Raw genomic sequence first — 15,432 nt, forward strand, 5'->3', positions numbered from 1 at the left:
GTTTTTGGCAAGGGCTGGGTTTGAACCTGCCACCTCCGGTATATGGGGCCAGGCCTCTACTCCTTTGAGCCATAGACACCACCCTAAACAATGTCTTTTAATGGCTGTGGCTTATAGAACTTGCAATGTTACAGTCCTGTGTCTTGCTGAGTTCCATTGTGACAATGTGTTCTTCCACAGCTCACTTGCTATTCACAGATGGAATGAAGCAACTTACAGACTCTACATCTGCAAGAGTCAGACTGTCAATTTGCACACCTTCTTCTGAGGCAGAAATAGTCAAGGGAGTCACTGACTTAGACCTGACCCAAGCATTGCATCCAATCAGAGGGAGTCTGAGGCTGCCATATTCCTTAACCCCCGTGCTCAGAACCAAGACCCTGGGTCACTGACACCAGTGTCTGCGGCTCGCGGGGCCACAGTTCTGATCACGTTCACACATCCCTTCATTCATTCCTTCATTCATTTGTTCAATACATGATTATTTACAAAGTGACAGTAGACGCTGAAACGTCAGAGGTAAATTAGTATCAGCTGTACTGACTGTAGTGTCAGTATGTCCAGTCTACAAAAATTAGGTCAAGTGAAGGAGGTGGTCTACATAGGGAGGTGGTCAGCTAGGAAGGCTCTACTGTGATTAGTTTGGGCTTTGGTTTGTGAATTCATGAAAAACTTCTTAAATTTCTAAACCTTACTGTGCTGAGGGATCTGTAAGGATTATCTCATTTAATCCTCACAGCAATGATAGGAGGTGGATACCGTTACTATCTTTATTTTACATAGGCAAAAAAAAAAAAAAAAAAAAGAGTCTTCAGAAAGAGGTGAAGCAATTTGCCCAAGATGACAAAGCTCAGGCATCTTTAAAAAAAAAAAAAAAAAAAACAGGCCAAGTACCATGGCTCACGCCTGTAATCCCAGCCCTCTGGGAAGCCAAGGCAGGTGGGTCACCTGAGCTCACAGGTTTGAGACCAGCCTGAGCCAGAACAAGACTTTGTCTCTAAAAATAGCCAGGCATGGTGGCAGGCACCTCTGGTCCCAGCTAATTGGAAGGCTGAGGCAAGAGAATCATTTAAGCCCAAGAGTTTGAGGTTGCTGTGAGCTATGATAACACAGCACTCTACCGAGGGCAACACAGTGAGACTCTGTCTCAAAACAAAACAAAATAAAACAAAAAACCCCCCACAAACAATAACTTTTTTATCCTCTCACCCAGCAATTCTGCTTCTAGAAGGATTATTTATAATAGCAAATAAACTCAGAACAACCTGCATACCCATTAAAGAGAGAATAGATAAAATACTTGAAGTATTTTACATGCTCAAGAAGGTTTGAAAAGTAACATCAAATTTTTTAGAAAGTTAAAGACCATATACCGTATGATAACAGTTTTAAAGCTCAACACAAGTAAAAAAAACAACATATTGTTTGATGACACGTAGCTTACGTATGAACATGTTTGCTTTTTAAAGTCAGAGAGTAGTAAATACAAACTTTAGGATAATGGTCATCTGAAGGGCAGAGTCCAGGGAAGCAGAGAAAAGGGATTAGAGAAAAGCATCCAGGTGGATGTAAGGCTTTTGGTAATGGCTTAATTCAAGAGTTGACAAGTTACAGCCTGCCGGCCAAATCTGGCCCTCCAACTGATTTTTTAAATAAAGTTTTATTTGAACAGAGACACACCAGTTGGTTGACATCCTGGCTATGGCTGCAGTCATTCTACAACAGCAGAGACGAGTAGTTGCAATGGAGACCACATGGTGCGTGAAGCTGAAATACTTCCTATTTGGCTCTTTATAGGAAAAGTCTGCTGTGACCTCTGTTCTTGCTTAGATTGGGTAGTTGATTCTTCTCTTTAATAGGTGTGAAACCCTCACCTCTCTAGGCCTCATCTGCCTCTGTGGGGGGTAGGGATAATACAGATTCTTATTTATAGATTAGTGAGAGGATTAATTAACTAATGTATGTAAAGTGGATTAATGGTTTCTTGCAGGGAGGGTGTGAGAATATGGGAATGGAGACAGACTTAATGGGTACCAAGTTTTACTTACGTGGACAAAAAATGTTCTGAAATTAGATTGTGGTGATAGTTGCATACCACTATGAATACACTAAAAGACAGACACTGTAAGTGGGTTAATTGTATAATATGTGAATTTTATTTTTAAAACAAGAAACACTAAACAACAGATTACTTAGGGATATATACATATGTAATGAAAACTTATTTTTTTAAGCAATGATGAGAAGCCACAGACTGGGAGAAAACTCTTGACTGGGGCCCCGTGTTGTTGGGAGGAAGACCACAGAGGTTTGGTGCTCTTCTTATCATATCCTATCAAGGGTACCTACTATCAATATCAATAGGACTTATCACTGCTGATGTTGACCTTGGTCACCTGGCACAGGCAGAGCTTGTCAGGTGTCTCCACTATAAATTTACTCTTTTTTTCTTTGCCTTTTCCATTCTTCTTTGGAAAAAAGTTACTCTGCAAGTAACTCACACTTAAAGCCTGGGGAGTTATGTTTCACCTCCTCATGGAGTATCAAATTGTCACAGAACCCCTGTAAGTTGACCACCCAAGGGACAGTACCAGCCCCGGCAAAAAAATGCAAAAAAAAAAAATTAGGTCAACTTATGGAGGTGATCAATACAGGGAGGTGATCAGCTATGAAGGTTCTACTGTAGTTATTCTGGGCTTTGGTTTCTAATCCAGTACTACTTTATTTTTGTTACTGAAATTGTACCAGCTTTGGCCATTGAGATATCTTAGTTAGCTCATGTATATAATCCTTTGACATACGGCCATCATTCTTTTTCTTTTTAAGCACTTTCTTACTTTCAAACATTACAAGATGCTTTTAGTCTCATTTTGTAAATCTCCTTCTTGGCCTTTTAAAAAAATTATTACTATTATCATCATTATTTTGAGATATGATCTCAGTCTATTGCTCTAGGTAGAGTGCTATAGTGTCACAGCTCTCAGCAATCTTAAAGTCTTGGGCTCAAGAGATCCTTCTGCCTTAACCTCCAGAGTAGCTAGGACTGCAGGTGCCCACTATTATAACCGGCTATTTTTTCTATTTTTAGTAGAGATGGGGTCTCGCTCTTGCTCAGGCTAGTCTCAAACTCATGAGCTCAAGCAATTCACCCATCTCAGCCTCCCAGAGTGCTAGGATTGCAGGTGTGAACCACTGTGCCTGGCCTTATTAGGAGCTTTTACTTTTTTTTTTTTTTGAAGACAGAGTCTCGCTTTGTCACCCTTGGTAGAGTGCTGTGACGTCACAGCTCACGGCAACCTCTAACTCTTGGGCTTAAGCGATCCTCTTGCCTCAGCCTCCCAGGTAGCTGGGACTAAGGCACCCGCCACAACACCCAGCTTTTTTTTTGTTGCAGTTGTCATTGTTGTTTAGCAGGCCGAGGCTGGATTCAAACCCGCCTGCGCTGGTGTTTGTGGCCAATGCCCTACCCACTGAGCTACAGGCGCTACCCTCGGAGCTTTTAAAGTAAGAAAATTAGCACAGATTTGAGGCTACACATTGAGTTTTCACAGTACTTCACTTCCAAATTTGAGCTGTCATTGTTGGATATCCTCTGAGCACATCTGAGCACAAATCTATGAGCTTGGATGTGAAACTATGACCTGCTACCTGAATCACACTGATTTAGAATAACTCGGTGCTTCCTGTTGCTCCAATGGATGATGAGATGACGTCTCTCAGTATCAAGCCCACCATGTATAGTCTATATGGCTTTTGTCCGACATTTCTGGGAAAGTGTAGATGTGAGTCTATTGCAAAAACAAAAATCTATAAGCTTACTCTCAGCGTAACAAGGTGACATGTGCTCCATTCAGTATGGAGTTGTTCTTTCTCCATGTTGAGGGGGGAAAAAGATCAAAAGAACCTGACAGATATGTGCCCTCTTGCAAGGCTGCCCCATTTCAGTACGGTTGGTGTTCGGGGCTGAGTACTTTTTTGTTATGGTCATTGTAGGATGACAGCGCCCCTCCACCCCTCACCTTGCCTATTAGATGCCATTAGGACTCAGCAAGTTGTGGAAACCAAAACGTCTTCAGACATTGCCTCAAAGCCCTCGGAGGAGTAAGGGGGGAGTAAAATCACTCCAGTTGAATACTACTCTTCTGTTATAACCTAAGAAATTTCCTCTGTGCAGCTCTACCATAGAAGACCCCAAAGTCTTGGAATAAACAGCCAGGCTCTTTGACGGTGCAATCTGATCAGCTTTGATTCACAGGGCAAGACCATCTGGGCAAGTCTTTGCAAAGGCAGCCTCCACGGAGCAACAAAGGCAGCATTTGGGGAATTTGGAAAGTGATATTAAACGTGTTGGAAGGCTGCTGTGTTTCATTCTTTAAAACACCCGCACCTGGGTGGTGAGCGTTAACTGTGTGGTCCTGGCCAATTTCCAGCCCAGGTGATTGAAGACCACCGCTCTTAGCCTTCTTTCCGATTTCTGTAGGACACAGTGCCTGCTCTGCACTGTGCCAGGGAACTGTCACTATCCTCTTAGCTTCTAGTGATTAGTTAGATGATACCGATTTTAAGTCAGTGAAGAACTTAGGGGAGGGAAAGGACAACTTGGGTTTCCCCTTTCATCCCTTCGGGATGTAACAGTTCGCCTGTCAGATCCCCCCTAGTTGAGAGAGGAACCTCCTTGAAATCATCTTGCCAAAAGAGGAAAACAAATTATCCAATAGTTCATACACCTGCACAGGGCTTTCTTTGGATGAAGCCCAGTCCCTAGAGGAACTGAGACGAAAACGGATCACAGCGTTTAGACCCAAGTGAAGGGCCCAGCGTCCTTATGTTAGTAACTTCCTCCAACTTGCCCCACCCCCCGCCCCGGGTCTCTGACCCCAGGGCCCCATCCTCGCAGGAGACTGCAGCGTTCTCTCGCCCTGCTTCCATTAAAACCACTGGCCCTGAATTTTAATCCTTAGGGCCTGACCTCTGCCCAGCAACAGAGCAAACGGAATTCACCTAGAGGGACGAACTTCATCTGGTTTGTCTACGACTCGCACTGTAAGTCGGAATTCTGGGCAATCCCGTAGTCCCTGGCAAACCTAGACAGGTTGGACACCTTAACTCCTGGAAGGCACGCTCCATTTTCCCTCTCCTGTAACCTCAGCTCTCTCCGAACACACCTCGAAGCATCCGGGTGAGGAGTGATTTTTCACGTTTTTTAAAAAAAAAAAATGCTCCCAATAAACAGAAAATGAACAGCAACGCTTCTCTGGGTGGCCAGCAGGGGGCTGCCTCTCCCCCCTCCCACGTACCGCGCTGCTGGCGGGGAAAGGAACAGAACGTTCTGGATTAGGAGGGATCAGCTTAAAACCGATACTCAGTGACTGCCTCGGGGTAGAAGTATTAAAAAAGATGTTATGCCAAGGTCATTTCTGCCTCTTCGAACAAACAAAAAACCAGTGCTTATGAAATTGACCCTCCATTCCGGGGACCACCAAGTTTATTTCTGGTCCTTAACAATACCTTGCAAAGTGGGAACTGGGAGGAAGTCACAAAGTTGTGCCAGACTTCAAAGACCGTGGTTTTTCCACCGCACAGTATCACTATATATACACATACATATAATGTACATATATACACACTATATATACTGATATCACTATAGTGACACATATAGTATCACTATATAGAGTATGTATACATATATATATAGAGAGAGAGAGATATGTTTTTTTCAGTTTTTGGCCAGGGCTGGATTTGAACCCAACACCTCTGGCATATGGGCGGAGCCCTACTTCTCCGAGCCACAGGCACCACCTATATATATATATATATATATAGTTTGTTTGTTTGTTTTTGTTTTTTGAGACAGTCTCACTCTTTTGCCCTGGGTAGAGTGCCATGGTGCCATAGCTCACAGCAAACTCTTGATCTTGAGCGACTTTCTTGTCTCAGCCTCCCAAGTGACTGGGACTAGAGGCGCCCACCACAAATCCCAGCTAATTTTTCTATTTTTAGTAGAGACGGGGTCTCGTTCTTGCTCAGGCTGGTCTCGAACTCCTGAGCTCAAGTAATCCACCTGTCTCAGCCTCCTAGAGTGCTAGGATTACAGGAGTGAGCCACCTTCCACAGCATGTGTTATTTTTAAGAACCTTGGAATGGGAAAATTACAAACTATTTCTGGGGTTAAGGCTATGGGTGTGGCAGGGGTGGGGGTGGGGAGCTAGGGGACAGGGGCGGGTGTTAACCCACGCCTAAAGGCGAACTTGGTCCAAGGCCCTGATGGAGAACAGAGGTGGGGCTGGAAGCGTGAGGATATCACTGCACGGCTTGGACGCCAACAGGAGTGACAAATGGGAACACACTAGCCCCAGAGTGAGGAGGAGACTGGGATTCCCAGCCCCGGCTATTTTCTAGTTCCAAGATAGCTGACAGCAGCCGTCAATACCGTTGCCCCATGTTAGGGAGCACGGAGCCTGAAGCAGATGTGACTTAGGCAGAGAGTTCAAGGCTCTACAGCATGAGCACTAACCGGGGAGTCCTTAAGGGAACCTGGAGAGAAATGCCAGGTGGGACTGTGTGTGTATCCCAGGCTCCAAGCCACCTGTCACTGCCACCTGCCAAAAGAAATTGACAAAGCCAACTCAAATTAAGAATTAAAATATTAAGAGTACACCCCCCCACCCACCCACACACACAGCATCTGCTAGTTGTCACTAAAACAAGGAAAAAGGGAAAATATGTTTTCTGGGGTATTTTTGTCTGCTTGTTTGAGACAGAGTCCTTCCCCTGTCACCCAGGCCAGACTGCAGCAGCACCGTCATAGCTCATGTGGCCTTAAACTCCTGGACTCAAGCAATACTCCCCTTCAGCCTTTCTAGTAGCTGAGACTACAGGTGCACACCTTTATACCCAGCTTTAAAAAAAAAAATTCAGAGATGGGATCTTGCTATCTTGCCCAGGATAGTCTCGAACTCTCTATCTCAAGTGATTCTCCCTCCTCTCCCACCTCAGCCTCCCAACGTGCTGGGATTACAGGTGTAAGCCACAGTGTCTAAATGGCAGTTCTGTTAATGAATTATTATATGACTTAACCCTGGGGTCAGTGCAGAGAATGTACTACATAGAAAGGGGTAAGGTCACTGGGTTGGGAACTTCTCTTATTAATATTTAATAGAATAGGAATCTTAAAATTCAGATTAATTTAGATTCCTCTGCTTACTCCTTGTGGATATGTGGATATGCTCAAGAATCCTGGTTTTTGCTTATTCTTAACGCTTTTTTTTTTTTTTTTTTTTGCAGTTTTCAGCCGGGGCTGGGTTAGAACCTGCCACCTCCGCCATGTGGGGCCGTTGCTCTACCCGTTTGAGCCACAGGCACCCCCCCTTTAATGCTTTCTTTTTTAAAGAAAAACCTTAACAATAGGTTTGACTATGACATAGAATTGATTTTTTAGGTGGAGGGGAGTCAGTCTCTACCAATTTGTTTTTTTCTTTTTGAGACATCTCAGTATGTTGCTCTCGGTAGAGTGCTGTGGTGTCACAGCTCACAGCAACCTCAAACTCTTGGGCTTAAGTGATTCTCTTGCCTCAGTCTCCCAAGTAGCTGGGACTATAGGCGCCCGCCACAATGCCCGGCTATTTTTTGTTGTTGTTGCAGTTGTTTAGCTGGCCTGGGCTGGGTTTGAACCCTCCACCCTCAGTGTATGTGTCTGGCGCAGTAACCACTGTGCTATGGGCACCAAGCCAGTCTACCAATTTGATGATCACATTTAGGAGACCTACTAATGTCAGGAAAAGAATTTCTTCCCGCATTACCTTAACCCAAACAATTATGGCTCCTGAAACTAAGCATTAGAATACCTATCAGCCCCAACTTGCTGCACTGCCGCCAAATGAACTAGGTTAACATTTTTGAGTTGCACATAATCCTTACCCCCTATGGATACATTTTTATCCAGGGCACCAGCCTCCTAATTCAAGGCTTGAAAAATGAAGCCCACGTGATTTCAGGGAGGCGAGCGCTTTTAAGTTGTGAAGCATGTTGTAGCCCAAAAAAGAAACACATAGCTTTCCAAAGGAATCATCTCTCCAGGAAGAAAAAAACAATATTGACTGACGGCTTTTTTCAAGTGCAAATGAGGGTGCGGCAAGACGAGGTTTAAAATTCTCATTAAGTTAGATGGTACTTCTGCTCTTTTAATGTAAATATTGATATGTAATCTGCTTTTGCCCTGTTAGAAAAGCACTCGTGCGTGCAAATATGCTCGGAATTTAATACACATACTCTCTGTTCTTTTATTTGATCCTATATTCTTTTCTTTGGAATGTCCTCTCAGAGAGTAGAGTGTGCACGGGGGCCAATTTGTAGATGACAGCTCTAAAGAACACCCCAAAATGTGCCCCCAAATCAGTGCAAAGAGCCAGTACATTTGCAAGAGTCGAGGTCTCACTGTGTCGGGGCAGCACCTGTGGCTCAAAGGAGTAGGGTGCTGGCCCCATATGCCGGAGGTGATGGGTTCATACCCACCCCAGCCAAAAACTGCAAAAAAAAAAAAAAAGGTCTCACTGTGCTCCTGCGTGTTTAAAGTTTTCTCCCTGCCTTGTGCAAAAGGAGCTAAACATTCCAATGATCAAGACACGTACTTCCATACTGAACTGAAATGTTGCCAATCCATTGTGGAAGGAGGATGTGGACACGAGGAAAAAGCCTCGGTGTTTCTCAAACCGGCCCCATCTTCAGAGTATTTAATGGTTTGGGTTTTTTTTTTTTTTTTTTTTGGCAGTTTTTTGGCTGGGGCTAGGTTTGAACCCTCCACCTCCGGCATATGGGGCCAGTGCCCTCCTCCTTTGAGCCACAGGCACCGCCTATTTTAATGGGGTTTTGATGCACAGGCAGCTTTCCAAGTTTAGATCATTGTATTTCAAAAATTCACTACATTTTGGGTGGCACCTGTGGCTCAGTAGGTAGGGCGCTGGCACCATATATCGAGGGTGGTGGGTTCAAACACAGCCCTGGCCAAACTGCAACAAAAAAATAGCTGGGCATTGTGGTGGGTGCCTGTAGTCCCAGCTACTCGAGAGGCTGAGGCAAGAGAATTGCCTAGGCACAGGAGATGGAGGTTTCTGTGAGCTGTGACGCCATAGCACTCTACTGAGGGCAATAAAGTGAGACTCTGTCTCTACAACAACAAAAAAAATTCACTACATTTCTTTACAAAAATAAAACATATTTTAAACTTAAGAATAATAGGGTGGGCTTGGCGCCCGTGGCTCAAGTGACTAAGGCACCAACCACATACACCTGAGCTGGCAGATTCGAATCCAGCCCAGGCCTGCCAAACAACAATAATGGCTACAACCAAATAAATAGCCGGGCGTTGTGGTGGGCACCTGTGGTCCCAGCTACTTGGGAGGCTGAGGCAAGAAAATTGCTAAAGCCCAAGAGTTTGAGGTTGCTGTGAGCTGTAACGTCACGGCATTCTACCGAGGGTGAAAAAGTGAGATGCTATCTCAAAAAAAAAAAAGAAAAAGAAAAAAAATTGAGAATAATAGTTCTCTGTATTAGTGAAAAAATACAATACTGCCCCTTCTCTTTTAAGAAAGCATCTGGGCTCGGTGCCTGTAGCTGGCTAGGGAGCCAGCCACATACACCGGAGCTGGTGGGTTTGAATCCAGCCCAGGCCAACTACAACCACAAAATAGCTGGGCATTGTGGCGGGTGCCTGTAGTCCTAACTACTGGGGAGACTGAGGCAAGAGAATTGCTTAAGCCTAAGAGTTGGAGGTTGCTGTGCACTGTGATGCCACAGCACTCTACTGAGGGCGACATAGTGAGACTCTGTCTCAAAAAAAAGGAAGAAAAGGGCATTGCCTGTGGCTCAAAGGGTAGGGCGCTGGCCCCATATGCTGGAGGTGGTGAGTTCAAACCCAGCCCCAGCCAAAAAAAAAAAAAAGGAAGAAAGCATATGTATTTTGTTGGTGATACATAAGTTGAAACAAAATCTGATTCCAAATCCAGTTGGTTTGTTTTTTTAGTTTTTATTAGTTTCAATATTGGCCAGCCCTCTTCCTATTGCAAGTGATAAATCTCAAATTAGCTTAGGTTTTTAAAAAGGGATTGATTTATTTGCATGATTAGAAAAATTTAGGGATACATCTAATTTCAGGCACGGCTGAATCTAGGTGCCCAAATGGTGTCATCAAGAACAAGTCCCCCTTTATCTCTTGGCTCCCTGTTTTGTTTTGCTTTCCCTGAGTTGTTTTCATTCTGGGTCTTCTGCCCGTGTGGTGGGAAAGATGACCCCAAGCTGCTGCAGACTTTCCATATTGCACTGCCGATGCTCTCAAAAGGACAGAGAGTATCTGCCACAACCCCCCCTGCAAAGATCTTCCAGGTGGCAGATCACTCACCCATCCCAGACCTGGGATTGCTGTGCCCTGGAAATGCTGGACCCACTGGACAGGCCTGGATTTGTAGTCACCCCTTAAGTTTGGGAGCCACGTGGACTACAGAGTGAGGGAGCAGGGAGGAGTCATTTCCCAAAGATAACGTGGGGTGCTATTATCAAAAGAAGTGGGGCGTAATGCCTGGCCAGTTAAAATAACACCCCTTCCTATACTACTGATAACTTAGACATTCCTATTGCACAATTTGTGCCATGGAGAGTGGCAGCAAATGTTGAGTGGCTCTGTCAGGTGGTTCTGAAGATGTCGCTAGAACAAGGACTCGAGGTTATGAACGGGTTCTCCTGGGCTAACTCAACCAGCGTGTCCACACAAAGCTGGAAGATTCTGGGTCTGCTCGGAAGGTAGCTGAGGCTGGATTCCTATCACCTCTTTGGTTTCCATTGGCATGAGAAGCATTTCTTCTTCTTTTTTTTTTTTGTAGAGACAGAGTCTTACTTTATCGCCCTCAGTCGAGTGCGGTGGTGTCACACAGCTCACAGCAACCTCAAACTCCTGGGCTTAAGCGATTCTCTTGCCTCTGCCTCCCAAGTAGCTGGGACTACAGGTGCCCGCCACAACGCCCGGCTGTTTTTTGGTTGTAGTTGTCATTGTTGTTTGGCGGCCCAGGCTGGATTCGAATCCGCCAGCTCTGATGTATGTGGCTGGTGCCTTAGCCGCTTGAGCTATAGGCACCACCAAAAATCCAAATTTCTTATAGCTTCAATTTTAAAAAAATCATGGAATTTCAGGTTCAGGTTTGTTGAAACACCACTCAAGCACAACACCATTGTGCTGGGGGTGATTCTGATTGGGTTATCACCGCTGCGGGAAAAGATTTTCATTATCGTTCATTTCTAAGAATTTTCCAATTTCCCTGTTTTATTTCCTCTACACCTATGGTTGTTTCCTTAATAATATTTAGTTATCCAGACATATGGCATTTTTGTGGTCATCCTTTGTTATTAAATTCTCATTTCATTGTATTATAGCAGAAGAACATGGCCAAGGGGGGGTGTATGATCCTATTCCCTTGGAATTTATTGAGGTTTCTTTTGTGGCCTAATTAGTGGTCTGGTTTTTGGTGACTATTTTTTCCATATGTGCTCCAAAATGTGCAGAAAAAGATGGTGCACTCCGTTTTTTAATCTGTAGGTTTTCTTCTCTCTTTCAATAGATACGTACAGCATGCCATACATATGAGGTAGGACAATTAAGTTCAAGAGCTCATCCTAGAAAAAGTACTACATACTTCATTGCTGAATATCACTGAGGTCACCTTCGAAGTCCTGCCCTTGGACTGCACCGACGTTAGCACCCTTCACCCTTCAAAACATTTTCTTCGGCGCCTGTGGCTCAAGCGGCTAAGGCGCCAGCCACGTACACCTAAGGTGGCGGGTTCGAATCCCCAGCCTGGCCCCGCCAAACAACAATGACGGCTGCAACCAAAAAATGGCCGGGCGTTGTAGCGGGCGCCTGTGGTCCCAGCTACTTGGGAGGCTGAGGCAGGAGACTCGCTGGAGCCCAGGAATTGGAGGTTGCTGTGAGCTATGACATTACAGCACTCTACCGAGGGTGACAAAGTGAGATTCTGTCTCTAAAAAAACAAAACAAAACATTTTCTTCTAGGATGAGTTCATGAACTTAATTGTCCACCTCATCTGGGGCCATTCCAGCAAAAGAGTTCCAAAATTGCTTTGAAGGGTGGATTAGGTGCACACCTTCCCAAGAGGGGTACTTTGAAGGCGATCGTGGTGATATTCGGCAATGAGGTCTGTAGCGCTTTTTCTAGGCTGAGTTCACAAACTTACCATCTCCTGAGTCAATGACAGAGATCTGATTGACCTTGCAGTTTTTTGTTTTTTTTTTTGAGACAGAGCCTCAAGCTATCCCCCTGGGTAGGGTGCTGTGGCATCACAGCTCACAGCAACCGCCAACTCCTGGGCTCAAGCGAGTCTCCTGCCTCAGCCTCCCAAGTAGTTGGGACCACAGGCGCCTGCCACAACGCCTGGCTATTTTTTTTGGTTGCAGCCGTCATTGTTGTTTGGCGGCCTGGGCTGGATTCGAACTTGCCACCTTAGGTGTACGTGGCTGGCGCCTTAGCCCCTTGAGCCACAGGCGCCGAGCCTGTCCTTACAGTTTTAAAAACTAAAGCATAAGTCACAGGCTATGCAATCACTCCTTTAAAGCACACAATGCAGGGATTTGCAGCCCATGCATAGTTACACAGCTATCACTGAAACTGTAGAAAATTTTTATCACCCCCCCCCAAAAAAAAGAATTGCAGAAAATGTTCCCCAACCCATTTGCAGTGTCTCTGCATTTCTCTGCTTCCAGTACAGACAACCGCTAATCTACCTTCTGTCTCTATCGACTTGATTTGCTGTTCTGGCTAATTCCTATAAACGAAACCATACACTCTGGGGCCTTTCGCGTCTGGCTTCTCTCCTAGTGCGATGTTTTCAAGGCTCATTCTTATTGAAGTTTGTGTCAGCGCTTTATTCTGTTTTATGATTGAATAATTTGCATTTTTGGCGCTTAAGTAGGACGCTGCACCGAGTATTTGAGTGCAAATTTTTGTGTGGACATATGTTTCCAATTTTCTTGGGTATATATCTAGAAATAGAATGGCTAGGTCATATAGTGACACTATGTTTCACTTTTTGAGGTCCTGCCAAGCTCCTTTTGAAAGCAGCTGCCCCATGTTCGGTTCTCATCAATAGTATACGAGGGCTCCTATGGTTCCCTATCTTTGCCAACAGTTATTATTGTCTGACCTTTTTGAGGATGGCCATCCCAGTGGGTGTGAAGTGATATCTCATAGTGGTTTTGATTTGCAAAATTCCCTAATGACAAATGATACCGACCATCTCATCAGGTTTTTTTTTTTTTTTTTTTTTTTGCAGTTTTTGGCCAGGGCTGGGTTTGAACCCACCATCTCTGGCATAGGGGGCTGATGCCCTACTCCTTTGAGCCACAGGCGCCACTCAGGTTTTCTTTTTGTGAGACAGTCTCACTTTATCGCCCTCAGTAGAGTGCCATGGCATTACAGCTCACAGCAACCTCCAGCTCTTGGGCTTAGGCGATTCTCTTGCCTCAGCCTCGCGAGTAGCTGAGACTATAGGTGCCTGCTTCAACGCCCAGCTGTTTTTAGAGATGAGGTCTCACTCTGGCTCAGGCTGGTCTCAAACCTGTGAGCTCAGGCAGTCCACTGCCTCATCTTCCTGGAGTGTTGGGATTACAGGCGTGAGCCTCCGTGCCTGGCCCTGCTGTGATTCTTTTTGTCCCCCTCTCTCTTGTGTGTTTCTATAGCTGTTTCACTGTTGTCACAAGTGACTGCAGGTAAAATTGGGGTGATATGCTTTTTTATGTCTAGTAGGAGAGAGGAAGAGTGAAGGGAAGACAAGGGAAGGGAAGGGGAGGGAAGGGGAGGGGAGGGGAGGGAAGGGAAGGGAAGGGAAGGTCATGGATCCAGACTTCTATACAAGATTGAAACATAGTTAATTATGTCCTTAAGTATTTATGGAAAAACAGGATGAAAAGTTGTCACTGCAAACACCCCAGCTCACTTTTCAAAATCGGAGTAAATGAGGGTAAGTGATTTGCTCCAAACTCATTCATTCATTTATTCATCCCCTAAGCAGCGTCTGTCATCTTCAGGGTCCTGTGACAGGTGCAATAACAGGAATAAATGGCCTCATCCCCTGTCTTGAGGTCATTCACAGTCTATGGGGGGAGATAAGGAGTGTGTGCAAATATAGCCAGTGCCCTGCTTACGATTTGTCAACTTTACAATGGTATGAAAGTGATAACAAATTCAGTAGAAATGGTAATTCAAATGTTGAGTTTTGCTTCTTTTCCTGACCTAGCAGTATGATTCACTTCATTATAAAATAGGCTTTGTGTGAGGTGATTTTGCCCAACCATAGGCCCATGTTCAGTGTCCTGAGCGTGACTGAAGGCAGGCGAGGCTAAACCATGATGTCTGGTAGGTAAGGTGTATTCAGTGCAGTTTGTAGTTAATGCATTTTCAACTTCTGGTTGAGTTTATCAGGCCCTAACCCCACTGTGAGCCAGGGAGCATCTGTAATGAGATTATGGTACAGAAAGTTTTAAATGCCATCAAAGAGGACTGATGAGCTTTGAGAAGAATTGGGAGTTGGGGGGACAGGGTGCGGGGTTTCTCTATCCCGTGGGAGGAGGAAGGACCAGGGATGGCTCGCACAGAGGCGAGTGAGCTGATTCTCCTCGGAGAGTGGGGAGCAGGTGAGCATGCGGGTCACATGGAAAGGGCTTTACCAGACGAGAGAAGTTAGGAAGAGAAGCCTGTGCTAGGCCAGGGGCTAGTGAAGTAAAGCCAGAAGAAGCTGAAAGGGGAGATGATGAGACCCATGTAAGGCATTGGCTTCCAGGTGAAATAATCTGTGTCTTAATCAACAGATTCCGAATCCCCACCCCACGAAGGCAGGGCCCAAGTCTGTCTTGCTCACACTAAATCTCCTGAACCTTGCATGGCACTCAATAAATCAATGCTGAATGAATAAATGAATCAGGAATAGCTGAACCTCACTTTGACACCTAGTTAATTCAGTGATACCAGTATCATTTTTTTATTTTTTCACAGCTCTGGCTCACTTCATCAGAACACGAAAAGTAGGGTTGGACACACCACAAAAGGGCAGGCATCAGGTTCCATTCCTGTACCAGTCTCCAGGGGGAAATGTTATGAAAGAGAAGAACATAATTCTTACACTGGATGTTACATTTGCATTCTTATTTTTGCTCTTAGAGGGGATGCGATCTATTTTGTTCTCAGTAAATGCGCTGAACGTAAAATACTTTGCTCTAGGAATTTTGAAGTATTTTTGTGGAAAGACATTATTTCTGTCTATTGGTTGAGAATGTTCTTTTAAATATGTTTATGTGGCTTGGCGCCTATAGCTCAACCGGCTAAGGCGCCAGCCACGTACACCTAAGGTGGCAGGTTCGAATCCCCAGCCCGG

The sequence above is a fragment of the Otolemur garnettii genome, unplaced genomic scaffold (genome assembly GCF_000181295.1).
Source record: "Otolemur garnettii isolate 467f Iridium unplaced genomic scaffold, OtoGar3 scaffold00067, whole genome shotgun sequence".
Taxonomy (NCBI): Eukaryota; Metazoa; Chordata; class Mammalia; order Primates; family Galagidae; genus Otolemur; species Otolemur garnettii.